The sequence below is a fragment of the Buteo buteo genome, chromosome 23 (assembly GCF_964188355.1).
Source record: "Buteo buteo chromosome 23, bButBut1.hap1.1, whole genome shotgun sequence".
Lineage (NCBI taxonomy): Eukaryota > Metazoa > Chordata > Aves > Accipitriformes > Accipitridae > Buteo > Buteo buteo.
The window spans coordinates 10,880,636-10,903,680 of NC_134193.1; the positions used below are offsets into that span (position 1 = coordinate 10,880,636).

A 23,045-nucleotide genomic window follows, 5' to 3' on the forward strand; every position below is an offset into this window, starting at 1 on the left:
AATAGATCTGCTGACCAGCACTGTGTTGCTGATCCCTGAAAATATGTCATCAGTACCTTTGAGTTCTTGACCCACAAAAAAAAGGAAAAAGTATTTCCTGAATACTGCCAGCCTGGGGAGGAGGCTAAAGACAGACCACAGCTCCCACTGTCCAGTGAGAGGATGGTTTCCCACAGATAAAACAGTGACATTCACCAGCATGAGGATGTCAGGAACAACCGTGCAGCCAATAGCTCCCAGCATCAATGGGGACCAGCTGGCTTTCCCTGGATGCTATTGTTACATAAGTTAGCAATTCACTTCTTGTAGACATCCTCACATACATGAGAACATCTAGTCTAAGCTTGGCTGTTTCCCTCAAGCTAACCCCAATATATTTGATCTCTCTAGTCAAAAAGACAATTTTCTCTTGGAAAAAATTAAAACAAAACACAATCAGGAAAGCAAATTCCTCTCTCCACAGGAAGGCAAATTAAAGTAAATTACGCAGCAAGGATAAAGGGATACTTGCATTTCATTTGAGCATGAACACATTTTTCATAAAATGAAATAAATAAATACAGCCCAGAAAGTCAGACTTAAAAAGCTCAGGGTAAGTTACTGGCAGGCTAAATCACTTTCACTTTGCAAATTTAAGTGCTTATTACGCTGCTGTCAACAAGGACATCTGTGAGCCACAGACCTGGATGAAATCCTGCCCTCCTGGGATTGGTATCATGCTCACGGGGCCAGGATCATATCCTGGATTTCAATCTCTGCTTTGATTTAGCTGCTCTGATTTCAAACCTATCCCTTGCCAGGTAAGAAAGAAGCCTTAGGAAAGATCTGGGAAATCTGCTTCCCCAGGAGATTTAAACATAAAGGAAAGTCATGAGAGAACTGATAGCTAAAGTATCCTTTTGTTGAGGGGAAAATGCCAAGTAATAGGGACAAGGGCATTATAAGATCCAGTAAATGGGAACTCAGATGATCCAAGAGGACAGCAGGTTCTTGGCACAGGTCTCTTATAACTGGCCACTGTGAAACATAAATCTCCCTTGAAATCTGAAATAGTTAAAAGACTCCACACGTTATGCTGAGGGAGGACCTAAGCATTGGAAAAGCTGATCAGGACACAGTCTTGATCCCACCTAACTTATAAACAAGATGAGTGTTATTCAGAAAGCAACCTAACCAAAAAGCATAAAGTTTCCAGGTGAAGATCTATGGCTGATGTCTCCCCTACAAGGGGGAGACAAGCTCTTAAGATCTTCTAGGCCTGAAAATCAGTATTTCCCCAAGGCTTTCAAGGAAGAGATTGTCTGTAACTTTAGCTTTAGCAGTGAACATTTCTGAAGATAAGTGGAGAGGGACTGGCTCCTCCAGCAAGACAAGTCTATAGGGGAATGAAGACATAGCCAGTCCCCTCTTCATCCAAGGAGCCCTGATCTCCAGCTCACTTGTGCCCACACCCAGTGAACCGAGTCCCACTTGAAACGGCTTTCACAAAACTGATAGACTCGTCAGGTCAGGATGCATAAAGACATTTAGGCAGCTAAAATGCAGTTTGGCCTCTAGCAGAGTTAAGGACAGTCAGGCGCCTGTATTCCAAGAAGAACTTGGCTGTTTGGCGCTAAACTTGTCTTGAGCAAGTTTAACCCAACTATCTGCGAAGGTGTCTGTGTGGAGTCCTCCCCAGTAACACTCCCCATGCACAGAAAGTGCCACAGCACTGCCTGCCTGATGAGAAATTACTGGGTGTTTTGAAGGAAGATAAATAAGACAAGAACAAGTGAAAACACACTCTTCAGGACAGTCAGCAGAGAAGGCTTTGAGTTGGCTCACCCTGCAAAATGGATGATGATCGACAAGGCACATGGATTCCTTTGAGATGGAAAGGTGCAGAAAAGAGTAGAAAAAAAAATAGTCATAACAACTCAGCAGTCACAAGCATAATCCCACACATTTACTGTCTATCTCTGCTCCCTTTGCTACACTCTTCACGCATTTTCTGTGATTTTTATTTTAATTCTGAAGACTCATGGTACAAGGCCCCTAATTGATGTCATATGGCACTTGCTTCACCAGCATATATAAACCTCATTTTCCCCTGATATTTAATTGACGCTATACAAATGAAAAACCAGAGCAGGGCATGTGGGTGTTTAAAAGGAAGCTCAGTGTGTGGGAACTGTCAAACATTTGAGCTGACTAGAACATCCCCAGCCTAGCCTCTCCATCAAGAAAAACGCATTAGGATGAGAAGATACCATGACCTTACTCCTGAAATGTTTGAGGCATCATCTGATAGTGATTACCATAATTTGCTGCTTGTTACAGCCCAGAGACATGGGCTGGAGGCTGTGGAGAGACCGGGGAGGGAGGGGGGGACCATACCATCAAGCAGCCCATGAAGGGCTGGGCATCTTGCAAACCTAAATGTGCTCCACAGCAGGTGAAAGCCATGCCCTTTATCTTTGGGGTTTCTAACTAAAACCCCAAAGATAAATCTCAAATCTCAAAAACTCTGTGTTGTTCCCAGAAGCCAAAAGATTATTTTTAGCTCAAGGATTGTTCTCGGTGCAGATGGCCAGAGTCCTAAGATAGATTAAAGGCTCGGGCTGTCTGCCATGCACTGCTGGTGGATCACCCCATGGTGAATAGGCCTCTGTGTCCATCTCTCCTTAAATGCCAAAAGGCAGTAACAGCACTTCGCTGGTTTCACAAGACATTCTGATATCTCAGCAAGGAAAACCCCATCTGCAACGAGCTTCGCTTCTTATCAGGGAGAACGTTGTTTCCTCCCCCTTGGGTCCTCTCTTGCATGTCTTGCTTGGTGTCCCAAAGTGTTTGCTGCCTCCTGTCCATAAGAATGCTCCAGGCTGGAGACAGCCATGCGCTGTGCTGCAGGCACACTGGCAGCTCACCACAGCAGTAATACCTGGCACTAACAGTGCTTTATATGTTCAACAGGCTGCTGGAGCAGTATATGGTCTTTGCTAGCTGTTTCTGAGCAATGCAAAAGCTCCCCCGCTGAACTTCCCACACAAGATCTCACCACACCTGGTGAGTAGTTTTCCTCCTAAACCTGGTCTATCTCTTTTCAAACCACTGGACATCACTCAGTTCCTGCCAGCTCTTATAACGCCCACAAAAAACACTGAATAGAAACAGCACCAAATCCCCTGAAAGTGCTTCATTTTGGGGGTGCTTAGAGGACATTAACTGGGCTTTGCACTTTGGGAGCCAGGTGAGGAGAAACTTGATTTTACTCATGGAAAACCATCAGGAAATGGCTCGAAGTCACAGAACTGCCACAGCACCATTTCAGAGAGGACCCAGTGGACCTGGGACTCAGCCGACCCGAGGCCCATGCTCCAGCCACATCTCCATCCCTCAGAGACAAGGGGATGAGTTGGGTGAAGAAGACAGCTAATGGGGACCCACCTCCTGTTGATTGCTGTATCTACAGATTCCCAGTGAATCATGGAAAGAATAGCACGATGGGTCCTTGTGGCATCCTCCAACACCATGGTGCTGGCTGCCATCAGCTACAGGGACAGCCTGGAGGGACCATGAAACCCTGATCTTCTGAGGCTGTTCCTAGGAAAACACTAACCATGATAAACTGAATTAAACATTTTAAGGTCTTTGAAATCTGCAGGTGGGCAGATACCAGAGTCACCACTGTGACCGTGCTGCTCCACAAGATTATTCATGTATGGCACAGAAAAATCCTGCAGAATTGGCACAGCCCAGTGAGTAAGGAGCTGACTCAGAGCACCCAGGCTGCAGCCCCAACCAGCATCTCCTAGGCATCACCTTTCCTCCTCCTTCCTCTTCTTGGCTTTTCTCAGTCCTTCAGGACAGGGATTGTCTCTTAACCCGCACAGAGCCTGCAAAATGGGGCAAGTGCTACCAGAGCTAGAGGCTCATGAGGAACAGCTACTCCAGAAACAACCATTTCCCACTGTTTCTCCCTCTCGTCGTGACCCCAAGCACAGTGGAAAGTCTGGGCTGGGACCCCCTGAGCACAAGGACACTGTACCTGGGCTGGGGATGAAGGCCACAGTACTGCCTCAGCTAAAAGCATCCTGCTCAACTGCCCCCCCTGCCCTGCCACGCAGGGGGTGTGCTAGCAACCATCACATGCCTGCTTTGATAGAATCCAACTGCTTTAACTAGGCATCAATTCAGCTGAAAACCATTTTTGCAGGGTTTGTTCTCAGATGATTGAGTCCCTGACATGCCTCACCACCAGCACCAGGACCTCCAGTGCTGGCTTACAGGCGAGGGGGCAGGCAGGGTGGACCTTTAGAGCCTGGACTTCTGCTGGGCAAGCGTTCTCATCTACTGCAGCGTTAGTCTGGAGCAAAAGGGGCCACAGCTCTGAAGCTGAGGACAGGCATGTTTCCTGGCCTGGCTCATGCTCAGGCAAGGCAGAGCAGCCTCCAACAGAGCCCCTCAGAGGCTGGATCAGTGCAGAGCCAGCACAGCCTGGCTGCTGGGTCTTTCCAGAGCTTCATCTCCTCCTGATCAATGTGAAAGCACCCTGAGCCATGGTACTGCACCCTCCCCAGCTCCTGACAAACATCTCTTTGCTGACATTCATCCAAAGCCACACTTGCATCAAGCTGGGGAGGAAGGAAGGGACAGCCCTGCGGGATATGTTGCTGCTCTGTTTCCACAGGAAAGCCACACTCTGCAGCATTCTGCAGCCAAGATGGGAGGTGGAAAGCCACGGACATGGTGCAGGGCATCTGTGTCTTTGGGGATGGACCACGGGCTTTTGCACCAGTTGCAGCCAGACAGGGAAGGAGCATCTGCTGTGGCCCTTCTCTGACTCCAAAAGGCCTTTTGGCCCCACATCCACTTACAAATCATCACTTCCCACCACCTCTGGGATGCAGCAATGCAGGATGGAGGGTGGTACATTTTCCAGACATCTCAGGGACTTGATCAATTTAAGGGAGAGCAAGTCAACCCCTGGCTCATCAGGCATGACAAGCACTCATTCATCACCTGCATGTCCCATTCACCACTCTCAGGTGAGCAAATCTTATTTTATGTCCAGGGCTGCCCAAAGAGCACCACTATCACCATGGGCCCATCTCTCACACCATGGCACCAAGCACCAGCATGAGGCACTGCTCAACATTTAAAATGGGTGTAAATGGGAACCAGAATAAGCTCTTCAAACTGCTCCATGCCGTTCTTTGGCAGGTGCATAGACAGAGCAGAGGGTTCAGTTGAAACTAGCACACAAGAAACAACTGCAGCAGCTGTCTTGAAACAAGGCACCTGAAATAAGCCATGGTCCATTCAGGATCCTGTGCATTGGGGCTGCCAGGGGGCTTGAATCTACCAACAGAAGAGTAAGGGCTGCGTGTGTCCAGCCTTAGAGGTCTGATCATGACGCTAATTGCAGAGGGGGGATGCTGCTCTGCCCTGCAGGGCTCAGGCAATGCTCACAAGGGGCTGTGATGGTGGGAGCATGATGGTGGGAATGCAGCCATGGGCACACCCAGGTCCTCAGGGCCGAGGAATAGAGCTGTGGGCTGTGCTCCGACACTCAGCTATGGGGACGGTGCCCAGCTGCCCTCAGCACCCAAAAGGACTTGGGCAAGCTGGGATGCACCCCATGCCCTGCCAGCAGTGCTGAGGACACCGCAGAAGGATACCCCAGGAGGTAGGATCAGTCTTCCTTGGGAAATGCTGGTCTTTCTCCAGCAACTATTAAAAACACCAGGGACACCCGCTTGAACCAGGCACCCCACTTCCAGAGAACTAAACCTGACAAGAGGCAACCCTGAGCCCCAAATACCCTCAAGGCTCTGGGCCTTAGTTTGTCCTTCTGCTGACAGCAGCCATTTGGGCAGAGAGGAACATCAGCTGAGAGACACCTGAGATAAACAACTTGAGAAAACAAAGCAAACACAGTCTTTAATTTAAGGGCCACCCCCATTCTGGCAGAGGACAATCCCTGGGCCAGCCGAGGGAGGCTGTTGCTGCCCTCAGGCTCGGCAGATGCACCAGCCATACACAAGAAGCATCAGCATGCAGAGAAAGCCAGAGAATGGTGGCAATGTTTTTTTAACTCAGGCTCACACTGGTGAACAACCCACGGGATCTGGTCACAACAGAGGTATATTGAACAGCCTCGCTGTGTGTTCCCTCCCTTGCTCCACCATCACGGCTTCCCACCCTTGCCCCAATGCCCTTCCTGTTAAGCAATGCTTAGGCTCTGCTTCATTTTCTGAGCTCTGCAAGATCTAAGGCAAAAACAAAGCATCATCCTTCTCTTAAGCAGAAATCATTCATCCTATTCCCTTCCTAAAGAGACCACTTTTCCCCTCTCCACATTTGCAGGTCATGGTTCAAGGTAAAAGATAAGCCAAAGACCTGCTGAGAGGATGGAGAAAAGCTGTTCCCAGCCTCCTCCTCTGCGGGAGGCAGCAAGCCGGGGAGCAGCACAGCAGTGGGCAAGCAGGCAGCCCCCCACCCGGCTGAATTTTAAAGCCTGCATAATTCAGCAGTGAATTTGACTCATACTTCCTAATCCTGCCTCCAGGCAAGATGCATGTACCTCCCTGAGGGGATGGCTCCAGTGTAACTTTAATTAACTCTTGATCCACTATGAAAGGAAGGGTAAAGCTTCCCCTGGGCTGAGGCATGCCAAAATATCCATATTCCCCAGCCCTTTCAGCTCTGCTGCCTCCGGACTGAAGAGGCAGTCACTCAGAATAGGGGCTTTACATGCCCCAGATTGAACTCTGGATGCGCTTCTCTCCCTCCATCATTTACAGGAGCCTCTGGGGCACTATCTAGATAATTCACAGCCTAATACTTCATTCTCCACAACCTCTCTGTGCCTTATTTCCCAGTCTGCACAAGGAGAAGAGCTTAAGCCCTCACACCGCCACATTCACTCCAGCGCCTTTGCAGATGTGCCACCTTGGACCAAGCCAGCCTCATGTTGGGCAGGGCAGGGCAGGGCAACCGGGATGAGGTGATGGTGGGTCCCCAACCAAGACACATCTCGGCAGCAGACCTGAATCCAGCAGAGGACACAGACAGGCTGGTAAACCTCGTGTGGGACCTTGCTGGTTCAGAGGGATCATCCTGGGAGAAATTCTTCCCCTTGTAAGCTTAAGAAGCCCCCAGCACATGTTTCCCTTTGCACATTTTCCACTCTCCAGCCAAAGCAGGACTGTAGTACATATCCAGCAGATAAAGCTGAAATCCAGTTAGAGCATCTCAGACATTATTTTTCCCAGCACTGGAAAAGTAATCACAGCAGCCCCATTGACTCCAGCTGGCTCATCCCCAATGCTGGAGCTATGGTCTTCAGCAGCTAAAAGATTGATCTTTCCAGGTGGCTTAAAACAAATTAATGAAAGACAAATAATTTGGAGCAATTTTTCTCAACCTTTCATAGGTAAGGGGCAGAAAACCCCTCTTCTGCTTCTTAGCATTCTTGTAGCATTCGCTACATATCAAGGTGCCACGCTTAGATCACTGGTCGGCCCGGACCAGGGAAAGAGACAGATAACACACGCAGTGTGAGCGCCAACTTCCCCCTTTTATTGCGCAGTTAATTCCTTTTATACTAACAAGGGGAGGTGGGGTTACAGGTACATCACAAGGCTGCGACTAACCCTCTAACTTTCCGTGACATCGCGAGATCTTCCGAACGCCGCCGACCCCTACACATTCTTTCTGCAAAATGCTAGAGCAAAATTGTTTCAACAGGTTTGGCAGAGACTGCCATGCTTTGAAGCTTTCTCAACACTGGAAAAACACAGTTTCACACCTGCTTTCATTGCATTATTGCAGCTCATGCACAGAAACAAACCACCCCCTCTCACACTATACAGACAAAGTCAGGAGGTGATGAATCCTCTTAGATTCACCAGTATTGAAGAGGGCTTGTTTCAGCCAGCCCACTTCTCAGTCTCTGCCACCCAAATCTTCCCAAGAGCTGGTGTGATGGCCAGTGCTGGTGTGATGGCTAGCTGCGCACCTCCGCTACCCCTGGTGCACCAAGACATGCAAGGAAAACAAGATGGCTCCAAGACTCTGTGTTATAAGAAATGTGACTGAGGCTCCAAGTCTCAGCTGTGGCAGAGGTTTTTGAACTGCAAAACCAGATATATTAATTCACTACCCACCCCACACCCCCCCCGCAACAGATTAATTCATGCTCTGAAAAAAAAGCTACTTCAACAAACAGCTGCTGATGGTGGGAGGCCAGCCGGGTAGCACCCAATGGGTGCTGGGCCTCTCCATCCCATCTGTACACAGGGACTAAAACCACAGTAATCTACCTGCCAGAGACTGCATGAGATAAGTAGGTAAGAAAAAATTTAAAAGCCCATACTTTGAGATGGAGGTAACCAGACCTATCTCAGCATGGCAGGCAAGTGCTTTCTCAGAAGTTCAGCATCTCTGCAGCACTTTTGGGCACCATGTGCCTGCCCTGCACTTGGCCCTTGCCCTGGCCCCCCGCAGCCAGGCTGCACGGATGCAGGGGAGATGGTCCCTGCTCCAACAGCGTCCAGGATACGTCCTGCAAGACATGAGTCCTTCCCAGGGGAGTGAAGGAGAGCGAGCTCAAATCCTGCTGTGTCAGGCAGGGTTTGTCTCTCTGCCTTGGGAGCAGTAGCCCAAGCTGAGTTTGCCTCAAGCATCCAGGACTGTTCTCCCCTCTCTCCACTACAAACCTTCCTCTTGCTATCTCCTGCTGTATCAAATCCACCACGGGCTTATTAAAAATCATATGACTTGTGGGAAGTTGAACTTCAGCTGGTTGACAAGCTGCCCAGCTCTCCTGCATGCCTCAGAAAGTCAGGTTACCCCTGCTAGGGAAATCAATCAATCATTTACCCCCATTAAATCCATTTCTCCGTGTAATGCTATATAAACAAGCAGTATTTGCACGACAACGCATGTCATAAGAAGCTTCTCAAGGCAAGCAAGCTCTTTCCAAGAGCTCCACACACAACATCACAGCCAGCTAGTGCCAGGGACACTGAATGCAGCAGGCTCTCTCCAGGAAACAAGGTATCACTCAGCACCTCCCAAAGGGCCAAAGAAAGAGAAATAGATCTGCACCTGAGATGAGCATTTTCTTATCAATGTAGCAAGGAGACTGCGCCCCTAAAGCAATCCCAGATCTGTATAGATGTTATCTCATACCAGTCCACTATGCAAAGCAGGAAGACTTGGCTATTGCTAACAGTTGGAAAAACTTAAGCTAAAACATAAGAAAAGCAAGTTAAGTGACTTGCCCAAGGCCACATGATGAACCAGTGTCAAGGTGGGCTGTCAAGTCTGAGCTGTGAGGGGTGAGAAGGGCCCCCCTCACCCCTGGGCTCACAGACCCAGTTCTGTTCATTTGCCTTTTGGGCTCCCACTTGCAGCTCGGCACAGAAGGGATACAGTGATTTGCACTGAATAGCTCTCAATGCATGTTTTTTCTTCTATGAATCTGCCCCAATAAAGCTTTTGAAACTACATAAATTTTTAGCCCCAGAACATACTTTGGCCAGAAGTTGCACAGCTTGGTAGCATGGCCCGCTGCATGGGGAGCAGGAATCAGATCTGCTGAGACTGAATGCCAGCCCACGCTGGCCTCTGACAGCACTGCCCGCTGCAGCAGGCTCTTCATATCCCCTAACGTCGCTGCAGAGCCCTTAACTCAGCTGTGGCAGAGCAGCAGTGTGGCGAGCAGACTCCACAGCTGGCAGGCTCATGCCCACATTGGGTTTGTACACCACAATTTGCTTGCTGCCCACTTCCACACCGAGGAGGGAGGGCAGCAGAGAAGAACCCCCGCAGAAACCAAGCAGTTGAGGAGCGGGAGGCTGGTAAAGATACAGTTTGTGCAGCTTACCTCACTCAGGACATCAAGGCCCATCCCACCCCACCGTAACTCCAGCAGCTTCAACAAACTTGCAGCAGTATGGAGCTGAAACACAGTACATGCACTTTATCTAATTACAGCTATCACTGAGGACACAGGAGGAGCATAGCACTGGCCAACCACTTGCTAAATAGCAGCAACATGACACTTCATGTTCAGTGGCAAGAGATGTACACCTCTAGCCTTAAGCACTCATGTTGAAGATCAGATGGGGCAGGAGCCAAAGCATTTGCCATCAATGCTCAAAGTTGAAATTTGCCTCAGAAACTGTGCTCCAAGTCAAAACCCCATGGCCTCACTTTATATAAAGCCAGGCTGCTGCTTTACATAAAGTTTTCATTGCAAAATCTGCCTTTAGGTGAGATTATGCAAGACTTAATTTGAACAGTAGGAATGACCCTGAAGTGTTTTCTTTAAAGGCCCTGATGTTTTAAACTCTGACTGCAGGAAGCCGTGAAGCTTCCAGTCCCCAGCAGAAGAAAACCAGCTTCTCTGCTCACAAAGCAGACAAGCAGCAGCTTCTCCATACAGCAAGGAGCAGGGAAGTGGCAGAAAAATCACAACTTCTGCCATAAGTGTGCTTCTCCACTTATGCCCCATGCTCTCCAGAGCACTCCTGTGCCATTCCCCAGGTGCAGCCTGAAGACACCAAACATACTCCCAAAAGCTTTGCCAACTGGTGTAGAAAGGTGCTTTGGTTATGAGAGGACCTCCAGTTTCAGTCCATGAGCTTACACATTGCTTTGGGATCCTCTGAAACATCCCTAGAAAGCACCAAACCTGATGATCACGGGGCTAATAATTTAAAGGGAAAGTAACAACAGTGTATCAACAGCAAGCATCAGCAGCGGGGACTGCCGAGGGATTTACTGTGCGAGGAGGACCTTGCCTGGTGGACCAGCACAACAGAGATACTGGAAACACAGCTCCATCTCACCCCACACAGCTTCCACGCCAGGTGCAAGTAGCGACATTCCTGCAAGAGTGCCTGTTCCCAGCAGATTAAGGTTCAATGGGAAAAGGACAAGCAAATACATGACAGGTACCCTGAGTGACTCAGCACAGACTCCTGCCTGTGGAAGGACTGTGGGCCAGGCAAGGACCCTCCAGCAAGGTCCCTGCAGGACCCTGCAGGGCTCTCAGTGCTGCCCAGTCTTCCCCACGCTGACAGGCCCATCCCATGATGAGCTGACAGCCCACCTTTGCAGCCTGGTGCATCCCTCAGCCTCGCTGCTCGGGTCCAGCTTGGTTTTATATTCTTTTTCTGTTCAGGGACAGGAGCATTGTAACTCTCACCTTGTGATTTATAACCATCCGCATACAGGTAGCTCTGCTTTGAACACTTCAGCTCCAGCTGGTGTCTGTTTGGCCCCTTGCAGGTTCATGCCATGCTGTGACTGACCTTGCATGATAACAGCAATCCTCTCACTAGTCAGCGCTGGCTTTTTAGCATTTGTTTACCCCACAGGTTTACCTGCACTTTGCACGCAGGTTTTACATAACTTCCAACTCAGTCTTCCCTGTTGTCTGAGTGTTGTTTTTTTAAAAAAGAACAACAAGATACATTTGCAATTGAAGCTGAAGGCAGGACCCTGCAGCTCAAGTATGCTCTCTCCTGGGTACTGTTTTTGCACTGGGATTGCTGAACTTGGCAGGGAAATGGAAGAAAGAGACCCTGGAGCTACTGGGCCACAGATGTGGGAGAATCCTGCCTGAGCTGCCCTGAGCCATTCCTTGTCGCGGCAGGGCCCTGCTTCTAGGGCTGCTCTGGGGCAGATCCATGTCTCCAAGCCAGGCACACCAAGAAAGGGCAGGGGAAGAGGAACCTTTTCTGCAAAGGAGAGACTGGGCTGAAAACACATCTCTCCTTCAGCAAATCAGAGCCAACATATGCACTGCATGTGCGAGCAGCATCAGAGGCAAACTACTTGCTTGGACATAGGGAAAGGTGACACAGAGCAACTGCCTAGCAACTCCATGTTCCCCCTCGGGATCTACTTTTTTCTTGCAGTCTTCCAAAAAGCCCAGAGCCTCTCTCTGAATTAAGACTAGGGACAGTGCTAGAGACGTTGGTCTCCATGGGCCACCAAGCAGGTCCTGGGGGCAGCAGCTGGGAAACCACCTCTGGCTCCACTCAGGACCAGCCCAGGCCAGGAGAACTGCCAAACTGCTCCGTCCCAAAGCTGCTCCTCCTCGCCATCACTCTCAGGAACGGCTCTCACCCGCACTCTGCCCGCTCAGCCACTCCCGTAAGGAGGCTTTAGGACAAAGCGCAAAGCGGACTCTTGGGACTGCAATCGGCTCGCTCTCCGTCCCTCCAAAGAGGACGCGGGGCAGCCAGCAGGGCTTAATCAACAAAACACTGTCGCCTTGCAGCTCGCTCGAGTACTCTACGAGCGGCAGGGCCTCAGTGCCGGGGTATCCGGCACGCCGGGGCTCCCCCGCAGCCTGCCCGGGGACGGCGGCTCGGGGCGGGCGGCGGCTCGGGGCGGGCGGCGCCGCTGCCCCAGGCCGGCTTCCCATGCCCGGGGCTCCGCTCCCGGCGAGAGAAAGGGGAGTCCGAGGGCGCTTGGGGAGCGGGGCGGGGTGCAGCCCGCCCGCTCCAGAGCTTCCTAGCGGCGGGCGCCGGCCCAGGCGCCGGGGACGCGGCGGGACACGGCGCGGGCAGCCCGGGCCCCGGCTCGGCGGCCCCCCGCCCGGCCCGAGCGCCGACTCACCTGCTCCGGCTCGGCCCCGCCGGGCCCGGGTCCCGCAGGACGCCTTGCCGTCGGCTCGGCTCGGCACGGCACGAGCGCCGCTACCCCGGCGTGAGCCCGCACGGCTCGGCTCGGCTCGGCCCCGCCCGCCCCGGCAGCGATGCGCCACCCCCTGTGCCGTGCACCGGCCTCCCTCCAAAGGCAGGCATCATCGCCCCAGGACGCCCCCTTCCCAACCCCCCCGCAGGGCTTCCCCGGGACAAAGGGCCGCGGCTCCCGGGGCGGCTGTCCCCCGCCCCAGCACACGGCATTGGCATCGCTCGTGTCCAGCCTGCGGCTCTGCATCAGCTGCCCCACGGTGCTCCCCAGGCCCAACCTCCTCCGTGAAGCACAGCAAAGGCGACCCCCAACTGTCGCCCCTCCCGTGCCCCGCTCTAGGTCAGGAATTTCCCCCACCCCACAGTGGGTCCGTGGCTGGCCCAGTCCCACGCAGCACCTGGGAGCACATTGGCTCTGGACGATGACTGAGGGCTGCTCAGAGCAAAGGCAGTTCAAATTCCATATATGCCACACGTGCACATGGAAGAACACCACTGTTAGATCCCGGACTATTAAATGGCGACAGATCCTGGCGCCAAGACTTCCCAGTACTTGCGCAAAGCCAGAGGAGCTTGTGCAACTCCAACCTGAGGAAAGAAAGCACTTTCTATTCCTGCCCTTGGCGGCGGGCTGAGTCTTCTCACCTCTCCTCCAGCTCTGCCTCCTCTCCCAGCTGCTATCCCGTCCCTTCACTGCCAGGATAAGGGTGCTCAGAGAGGGCAGCCACGCCAGTACCCACCACCACGCACTCCAGCTCTCCATGGACCCACAGGGCAGGAGCAAGGCGACCCCCTCGCTTGTGTGATGGGCACCACGTTTCTCCATCAATACAAACACTGCTGCAACACGGGATGAGGGTGCCCTGCAGGTTACAGCAGCCCCACTACAAGAACACCCAGGACTTGTTTAGGTTATTTGATGAGGACATGACAAACAAATATCTGGGTCATGCAGGAGCTGGAGGCAGCTGGGACTTGAGGAACACAGCTGGTGACAACGGAGGCTGGGCAGCCACAGCCAGAAACACCTGTGCTGCACTAGTGACTCTGGTGTGCTCCAGAGCAGGACAGATCTCCCAGGACAGCAATGTGTGACTGAGACACATGCTTGGCCCTCTGTCCCCTTCACAGCACTCCTGTCCCCACCGAACAGCAGGGGCCAGGGAGAGGTGCAGGCAAGAAGGGGCAGTTATCCCCCTGCCCTCCTCTCTGGCCCTGCCGGCTCCCCAGGGACACCCCACACTGCTGCAGCTGGAGGCACACAGAGCCAGGAGCAGCTTTTATCCCAGGCAGCAACGCAGGCTGCAGGGGATACGCTTGGAGCAGCCACACAGGCTCTCCTGGGTGAGGGTCCTTGAATCCCTCTGCAGAGGGATTAACCAGGCAGGGTAGTTTCCCTCAATAGGAACAAAATCAGGCGGAGCAAAGATGGCTGGTTGGATACAGCAGGAAACTTCATTTTCAGGGTGTCACAGACCCTCTTCCCCTGAAGGACCATAGACGTCCCCCATCAGAGCTGGCACAGGGCACTGACCTGTGGAGAGCAACATCCATCTGCTACAGACTACAGGTTTTGCCCACATCTCCCCAAGGCTCCAGACACCATGTCTCGAAGCCTCTTACACTTCTACATGACAACTACCAACATGGGAAGCAATAGAAGTGACTTCTCTCTGGGATGTCCAGGGGTTACGTTCACCGCGTGAAAGGTAGGTTCCACAGATCACAACACAAGATGCAGTTTCAAAGCCGCTTTCTTGTACAGAAAGACAGCACCTAGACATAACTAGCTGTTAAGGCTATTAATGGCTTCTAGATACTCAACTTTAAGAATATTTACTGCCCATTTACTGCTATCTTGTAAACACGGTTGCTAAGATGCAGCTGTACAATGAGAAACCATCTTCAGAAGTGTCCTTCCACTGCAGCACAGGATCTGAGAGCAGCTGGCTGGGCAGTTACTGCACCGAGATTCAGGGCAGCAGCGACCTGCAAAGCTGCCCAGCCCAGGTGTACTCACAAGTCAGGCTACAACTTTGGGCTACAAACTCAAACTGGTGACCATTTCAGGCACATCTTCCTTACAACCAACACCACAAATGCAGTGGGAACAAGCAGATTTCACATGTGGCATCAGCAGTCTAGCACCCCAGGGCTGTCAGTCAGGTACCCACAGCTCTGTGGCTCTGTTTCCTCTAGGGGAAACTCAGAAAGGGATTAACAGGGACTAAAATCAACTCCATTCCCAGAGCAGATGTGTCAGCAATCTCAGCAAATCCAACGGGTTGGCCAGGCAAGTCTGTTTGCGGGGTGAAGCTCCCTTGACCAAAAGCTCACGTTAGGAAGCGGATGCATTCCCAGTTACTTTGGTGGTCAGCACAACTCTCCTTGCTGCAGTACAGTCTCCACTTCAGGTATGGCTGGCCCAGCTTGCTGCCCAGCCAGCTATCCTGCTTTCCCTGCCCTCCCTCCTTGCCTGCTCCTTCTACAATGTCCATCAAGAGCAACATATTCAGTGCTAAGGTAAGAGGAGAACCCCAGCTCCTTTCTCCCCTTTTGCTTTTCTCAAGTACACAGGCACCCCTTCATAGGCTGCGTACCCGTGTGATGCACCCGGCCAAGGTTGTGACAAGCTGTGCTCCAACAGAGCACCCTGCTACGTCATCCTGCCTCACCTGTGAGCACAGATCATTTTCCCTGCAACAAGCAGCACACAGAGCAGCCCTAGCAGCAGTTGTCTGCTCTTACAGCTAGCAGGGAATCTGTGAGTGATCATCAGCAGGTGTCAAAGCGGAGAGGTGCTATCCCTGTGCTCAGGCCCAATCCAGCTGAACGACACACAAGCAGCCCTATCAACAGCAGCTGGATGGGTCAGTGGCCCCAGTGTTCACATCATTAAGGTGAATGAACACCAGACAGACAACCCACCAGGAAGACTGCTTTCAAGGAGACACAGTGCCAGCAACAAACTTCACAGTGCTGGTGGCTGAGAAGCACCTGCATTACTCTGCAGAAAACCATAAGAAGACCCAGGTTAAGTGCCACTTACATTTCCTCTTGCAGGAATTTCCTTCTCTTGTCCAGGTGCTTTTCTGCCCTGGGAAGACCTTAAATGATGCCACCATCTCTCCCAGCCTCCTTGGTGCCCCCAGTCCTGGCCTCCAGGCACAGATGGCAGGAGCAGGGGCTCGAGCATGTCTGCGGCAGCACAACCAGGCAGCAACTCTGCTCTGATGGACACTTGCAACACCTTCCTCCACCCCAGCTTTCAATCACTTTAGGATTATCAAGGACCCTGGGAGGTTGTCAAGGATGTTCTTTTCTATGTGCTTGCTGTCACTAAAGTAATTAAACAAAGGTCAAAGGGTGTCCCTGGAGCAGCTGAGCAGCTACTTAAGCCTCTCATCTGAAGACCAGCCCAGGATGCCAAGTGGTTCTGGGCATTTCCAAGCCAGCCAGCAGCCATACCGCCCCATCAGGAACTTGTGGGGTGATGGCTGCCTTTCCCAAATGCTGGAGGTCTCTGCAGGTGGATGTTGAAAGATCATTGGCAGAACCACAGGTGTGACAGCCACAGCCAGGATTTGGTTCCAAAGCATCAGCCTGAAGAGAAGCCTCTATAAGGTGCAAAAGAGCCTAGCAGAAAAGGTCCAGCATATGGAAAATCCCTCTGCTGAGGAGGGATGGTGGCCCAGGTACATTTCAGTGAATGCCCTGATCTTGGGAGAGCCGCTTTGTCCCTGGGTAAGGGACCTCTGGGAGCCCTGGCTGGGCCTGTAGACCAGAGCAACAAAGACAGGAACAAAGAGAGACTTGAGATGGGTCTAAGCACCTGCCTTTTTCACACCCAAACTCATGGAAACACCATGTCCTCCAAAGCACAGCCTGACGTCACTCTGTAGGTCATTCAATGCAGTGCAAGACATTTGTTCCCTTTGTGCTCCTTGGGAGGTATCTTCTAGAAAAGACTTGTACAATCACACTGCCTCCACCTGTTTGTCCTGCCTTGGACAATTTTGGGGCTCACTTGTCATTTCATCCACATTTGAGAGAAGGGTCAAGACCTCAGAGGTGCTTGGTTTTGTGAAAACAGGCAGCACATGGGGAAGTGAGACCCTGTTTGTCCTCCCAGTGCAGGAGGTGCTGCAGCCTTTGGCAGACATTTGAGAACCCACACCCCAGAGCAACTGCCTCAAGGTCCAGCAGCAGGAGAGGCTCTGGTGGGAGCTTGCACCTTCTTAGACACCAAGAAAGCATAGTAGCATATCCAAGTGGAAGAAACTCTTGAAGAGAGCCCCTAGTCAGCACAGGGACTGCCCACATCTGCTGAAGTATCTGTTGCGACTCCTCTTGCCAACATGGGAAAACCAGGAGGTTGTCAACACTGGATAGTAGTACCACAGAATTGGGTCCTGCCAGAAGGGGGAAGTTTATAGCTTGAGAAATTGTGTGCACGAACTCTCCTCATGCCCCAGAGGAGGAAGAAACTGGTTGATGTGTCACCCCGCAGGCACTGTGGCTTACTTTGGTCCTTTAAACAAGCCTGAGGTTGCTGCTGAGCCCCATCCCACACTGATGCTTATCCCTCCCACCAGCTTGCTGCACAGCTTTGCTGGCCATGTGCACCTGTTAGCAGCTGCTCCCAGGACCTTGTACTTGAACATCCTTGAGGACTAATAACATCCCTGCCTGCTAGCCTGAGCAGGAGCAGATATGTTGTCCCTTGGCACGCTCCCAGGCCAAGAGATCTGCTACACCCTGTGCAGAAACAGAAGAGGCCTGGACTCCAGCAGGAACGGCATGTGCAGGTAGGCTCCCAGCCTCACCTCTCCTGCCTGCAAAACATGATGCTCACTGACTGCTCTGCATGATGAGCTGCTCACGGCAGGGACAGCCCCTCAGTCACTACCAGCCCACCCACTCCTGCCCACAGGCAAGTTCCCATTTTCTGGCTTACAAAAATCACTCTTAGCTTTTGGCATCCCTGAACCTTACTTAGGGATGGACTGTGCCCTCCTGCATAACACAACAGCCAAGTGGCACTGAATCTGTCACACAGGGCCCAACCATGCCCCACTTCCAACTGGATTTGGAGGCATCACTTGCAGAGTAAATTTGGAGCAATGAACACCTGCCAGAAGTGCATGGACTACTCAAGTTAAGAAAAGCCAATGGTGAAAGTGCAATTTCTTGGGGGCAGAGCCCCTCACCAACACCTTCCCCACGCTGCACAGCAGCTGGGTGGTCCCTCTAGTTCATGTCCTCTCCTGCCTGCAGTGTGGAGCTGCAGATCCCAGCAGCAGCCTGCCACCAAGTGCCACTGGCAGATTTGGTGCACCCCAGAGCACCGATCACAGCATCTCCTGAGGCTGTGGTGTCCAGAGCCACAGCTTGCCACCCCCGCACGGTGCTGGTCCAGACAGAAGAGGTGGCCGATGGAGCCAGCCTCATGCCTGGCCAGGCTCGGCAAGGCCCAGCCCCTAGCTCTCCCATGGCAACTTGCGCCACTGGAGCAGCGCAGACACATCACTCCTCAGCTAACTGCCTCATGAAGGTCATGGTGCCACTAAACCTGACCTCCCGAAGAATTTTATCTGGAGGCTGGTGCTGTAACACCACTTTCCACAGTGCACACATGTTCTGCTTTGGCAAACCTGCACATGGATTGACATTAGCACTTGGTCACCCAGCTGGTACAAACTGCATGATGCCTCCTGCATCCAAGGCTCAGCCCTGCACCGGACCACTTCCAGCTTGCTGTGCTCCTCAGGGACATGGTTTCTTTGTACTTCCACTGCTGCTGTGCGAGCTCTGGCTCAAAGCAGAAGCTAGGACGGCCCTGGGAACCTCTACCCAGTGCTTTACACGGATAGGAGCAGCAAAAGACAAGATCAAACCTTTCCTCTGACAACCACCAGGCCAAAAAAAGATTAGGGTAAGCACAGCCTCTGCAGGAAGGCCTTCTCCCAGCCAGGCACCGCAGCCTCCCACATCACATCCTCTACAAGCTAAGAGACCTGCTCCACAGCATTTTCCTGGGCTATGCCGTTTCTGCAATCCAGAAGAAATCCAGCTGCCACCCGAAGGCATGCCTGCACCTACTCCCTGCTTCAGCTGCCCCTGCCCTCTGCTGGCACCAGCCTCTGCACCAACTGTCTCATGAGCCAGACCTGAAGGCGGATCCCTCTAAAAATTAATTCAACAGGAGGAAAGAGAAACTATTTTTTCAGCTGGCTTAGCTCCCTGGTTCTGCTCTTTACCCAACAGCACAAACCCATGCCTGGGAGGGACCACAACAAACACCTCATCAGGGAGGGGGTGCCCCCTTCTCCTAGCTCCGACCTGGGCATACACAAGACCGAATGGCCAGGTAACCTTGACCTCGCTGCAATTACAGGGCCAGCTTCCCACCTCTGCTGCCTTTTTGGCCCCTGCAGTACACAGGCCAATGTCCAGTGCTCCCCTTTTTGAATCCCTGACCACTTCTTCCTGTAGTTTTCTCCACTTGCTCCACAGGCTGAAGCGCAGGGACGTCTTCCAAAGTAAAGCTGCATTTGTTTGTCCCAGGGCATGCTCCCAGGCTGCCAGCTGAAAGCAAGGGAGAGGACACACCATATCCTTACTCTCAGCAAGACTGCTCCAAGTCTTGATGCAGTTCCACGCCGTCACAGTAAGCAGCCAGAGGAGCACGGGGAAGGGAACCCAGGCCGCTCTGCCCAGAACCACCGCAGCAGGCAGAGGAGTCAGGGAGGCTGCACTCTCATTTGGCCACCGCTCAGGAGTTACATGGGTGACCACTGACAGCCCTCGGTCTCCATGGCTCACCAGGGAGCTGACTTTCCACCCACAGAGCCAAACCCCACTGCTGCCCCAACACCTCCATTGCTGCCCTGCAGAGCCCCCAAGTTGAGCAGCGGTGAAGCCTGCTGGGGACACCTTTGAGCATGTAATAGTGATATAGAGAACAAACTGCTAATTGCTTAATGATTGTCTCTCTGTAACTTTACACACCAAAGACTAGTGTTCGTCAAGGATTAAGCCTGTCAGAGACTGGTACTTGGGAGTGATGAGCAAGAAGGAACCATGAACAGTCACAAAACTTAATTAAATGTTTGATGTATTTACGATCTTGTTAAGAAGACACAAGTAGAGACCTTGCTTGAATAGATAGGGCCAGAAAAGATAAGAACTCCTGCCTTTGTTCTCATCCTTGTAGATAATTTAGCTTAAACTAACCATATGGTTTTACACCACTAATGAGCACTAACGAGCACTCATGTATCAAAATATGTAAAAGACCATACTGTGCAGAATCACCTGAGGAGGGTCAAATAGCGGACAAGTGAGGAAGACTCCTGAAGACCACCAGAGGACTCCTGAAGACCACCAGAGACCTTCAATGTGCCTGTGTAAAAGACATTTGCATATGCTAATAGTTTCCCGGAAAAACTAATGAATATGTATAACATTTCTCCAAAATCTAATGAATATGTATGTAGAACATGTACTTAACCTGCACAATTAGGCCCGACCGTGCGAACGACTTTGGTGGGACTACCCCCGTGCTGCCCAGCGCTGAATGAACATACCTACTTTACAATCTCACTGATTGTGGAGTCTGTTTTCCGCATGTCAATAGGTATTGCTTGATCTCAAAGGCACTCTGGGAATTTTTGTAAACAAAGATGCCTAGATCTTACTTCCTCCAAAGAGGGAAACTGAAGTTACACAATCACTACTTGCAAGGCTGATTATAATTGACTATATGCTTAACCCTGCTTCCTATTTTCAATACGTTTGAATGTTCTATTTCCATCCTGCCAGCTAGGACCAAGGGACCTTTACACCAGCAGTTCTTTAGATGACACAGGCAACAGAAACCAACCCATGGAAATGTAGCGCAGTTGCCACAGGTTATTAGAGCAAGACATGCTGCTCAGTTCAGACAGGACAAGTGTCCGATCTCTCCACTTTCACAGAACAGGAACTTAGAAACAGTTAACCTGGGGCAGATGGAAGGAGGATATATGTAATTTTAAATTAATAGACAAAATACAAATACAGCTGTCTTGAACTACAGGACTGAACTGTTTGGGTCCAGAGGTCACTCCAAGCACCCCCTGCTCTTTTATCCCACTGAGGCCAAGGATCTGACCAAGGGAGATTGGAAGGAGCTTGTCCTGGAGCTGCCCAGGGCTGACACCCTGAAAGTACCACCAGAGAGGGACTTGCCTTCTCAGTTTAGTATCTTTGGATGAGTTTAATATTATTGACAGGGGAGGGACAAACCCAGACTATTTCTTTGTCTTTTCAGATCTTGGAGAACCTTTGGCTCTTTGTCCCATCCACCAGCAAGTATTTTCATTTCTGAAGATATTAAGAGCCTTTTTAAAGGCATTATTTTATTAGGATTGGTTTACACAAAAGGCTTTGGTGAAAAACCTTTTCCTCAACCCAGGAGGAATGTCTTTGCCCATGTCACCTCATAGATTTCCCTAACCTCTTCATAAAACTTGGCAATGAGTACAAATCCTTTCTTCTTCTCTTGAAGCCCTGGATTACACACCTCACAGCCACTACTTGTACCCTAACTCTGCAAAGCTCTTTGGGACAGAATTTAAATAAGAAGTAGTCTAAAAATAAGATCTTAATCCTGCTGCATGCAGCACAGCCTTCACCCTGAGCCAACATAGGACCCGCTTCAAGGACCAGTTCCAGCCTTTCCTCTCCACTGCAAAAGCAAACAATTTCCTGCTAATGTCTTTATTTTTCTTCGTATCAGTTCATATTTTAAACTAACACATCTGAAGACCATCCAGTGGTTTATGAAGCTGAAAAGCCTCCTATGTCACAGCCTTCTCCTCTCTGGGGAGGTGGGAAGAAAGTTGCTTAAGCCTCATCCTTTGCAGAAATAAACCTTCTCAGGAGCATCAAGCCAAAACAGTCTTAAAAACAACAGCGCCCCAAAAATCAGGGATTTCAAAGTCTTAATTATAATGACACTTTACTGAAAGCACAAATGTGGGAGTGCAGGAAATTAATTTAAAAATAACATAATAGAAATACTGCTCAGAAGTCCCCTAATATTTTCATTCTATTAAATTCATAAAGAAAGCATAATACTGTTTAAGTCCTAATGCACTAAAAAACATTTTTCAATCAAGCGACCAGTCTATCAGGGATAAATCTCATGCAAGTTTCAGACAAGAAGGAGGCAGGATCTCTGTACCTCCTCTGGTAGGAACCTGAGTACAAAATCAGCCCTAGAGAAGCCCTGGCCAGAGCACCTCACACATCCTCCAAGCCTAGTGCTGTTCTTTCATCACCCCAAGACAGGCTAGATCTTACTTCCAGCTGGTTTTGTTATCTTGTGACCCCACTTTGGACTTGTGTGGCAGGGTTTTTGGTGGCGGGGAAGGGGCTGCAGGGCTGGCTCCTGTGAGAAGCTGCTAGAAGCTTCCCTGGCTCCAAGTCAGACCTGCCTCTGGCCCCGGCCAACCCAATCAGCGATGGTGGGAGGAGGAGAAGATGCCCCTGCAGCACATGGAGTACCCCACACCAGAGCAGGTGGGTGCCCTCCATGATGGCCCTGACTCCATGGGAAAGCCCCCACTGGAGCAGTCTGTGCCTGAAGGACTGTAGCCTGCGGAAAGGACTCACATTGGAGCAATTAATGGAGAACTGTCTGCTGTGGGAGGGACCCCAACACTGGAGCAGGGGAAGAGGAGGAGTCCTGCCCCTGAGGAGGAAGGTGGCAGAGACAAGGTGGGATGAACTGACCCCAACTCCCATTCCCCATCCCTCTGCACCACTGGAGGGAGGACATGGGGAAATAGGGAGTAGAGTTGAGCCAGGAAGGAGGGGTGGGGGGAAGGTGTTCTAAGGTTCAGTTTTACTTCTTATTATCCTTGTTTTCATTTGATTGGTAGTCAATTAAATTGATTTTGTTTCTTCCCCAAGTTGAGCCTGGTTTTTGCCTGTGACCGTAAGTGGTGAGTGATCCCTCCCTGTCCTTGTCTCCACAATGTTTTCTTTTGTATTTTCTCCTACCCATTCCACTGGGAGTGTGGGGGTGAGCGAGCTGCCTCGTGGTGCTTTGTTGCCCGTTGGCCTTAAACCAGGACACCGCCTGAAGCAGACCGATCTCCCATGCTGTGGTTGCCACTGTGTGGTTGCAGATGGTAACAGTAGACGTGAAAATGCTGCTTCTGCAGCTTCCCACCCATGACCACATCCTTGAAATCTTCCTGTAACAGCTCCTTTGGTCTTTAATAAGCTAAAACTCTTCCTTTATAAAATATAAACTTCTATGTCATTCACAGACATCTTGTAAAGTGTCTGCAACAT

General features: G+C 51.1%; 1 protein-coding gene across 2 annotated transcripts in view; it reads right to left on the minus strand.

The window, feature by feature from the left end:
* LOC142043467 (dual specificity testis-specific protein kinase 2-like) overlaps nt 1–12,723 on the minus strand; it is a 33,252-nt gene extending 20,529 nt beyond the window's left edge. For both annotated transcript variants that reach the window (XM_075054674.1, XM_075054673.1), the window contains exon 1: nt 12,622–12,723. The gene's annotated coding sequence lies outside the window, so the exon portion shown is untranslated. The remainder of the gene's footprint in view (nt 1–12,621) is intronic.
* Nucleotides 12,724–23,045: the final 10,322 nt, after the last annotated feature.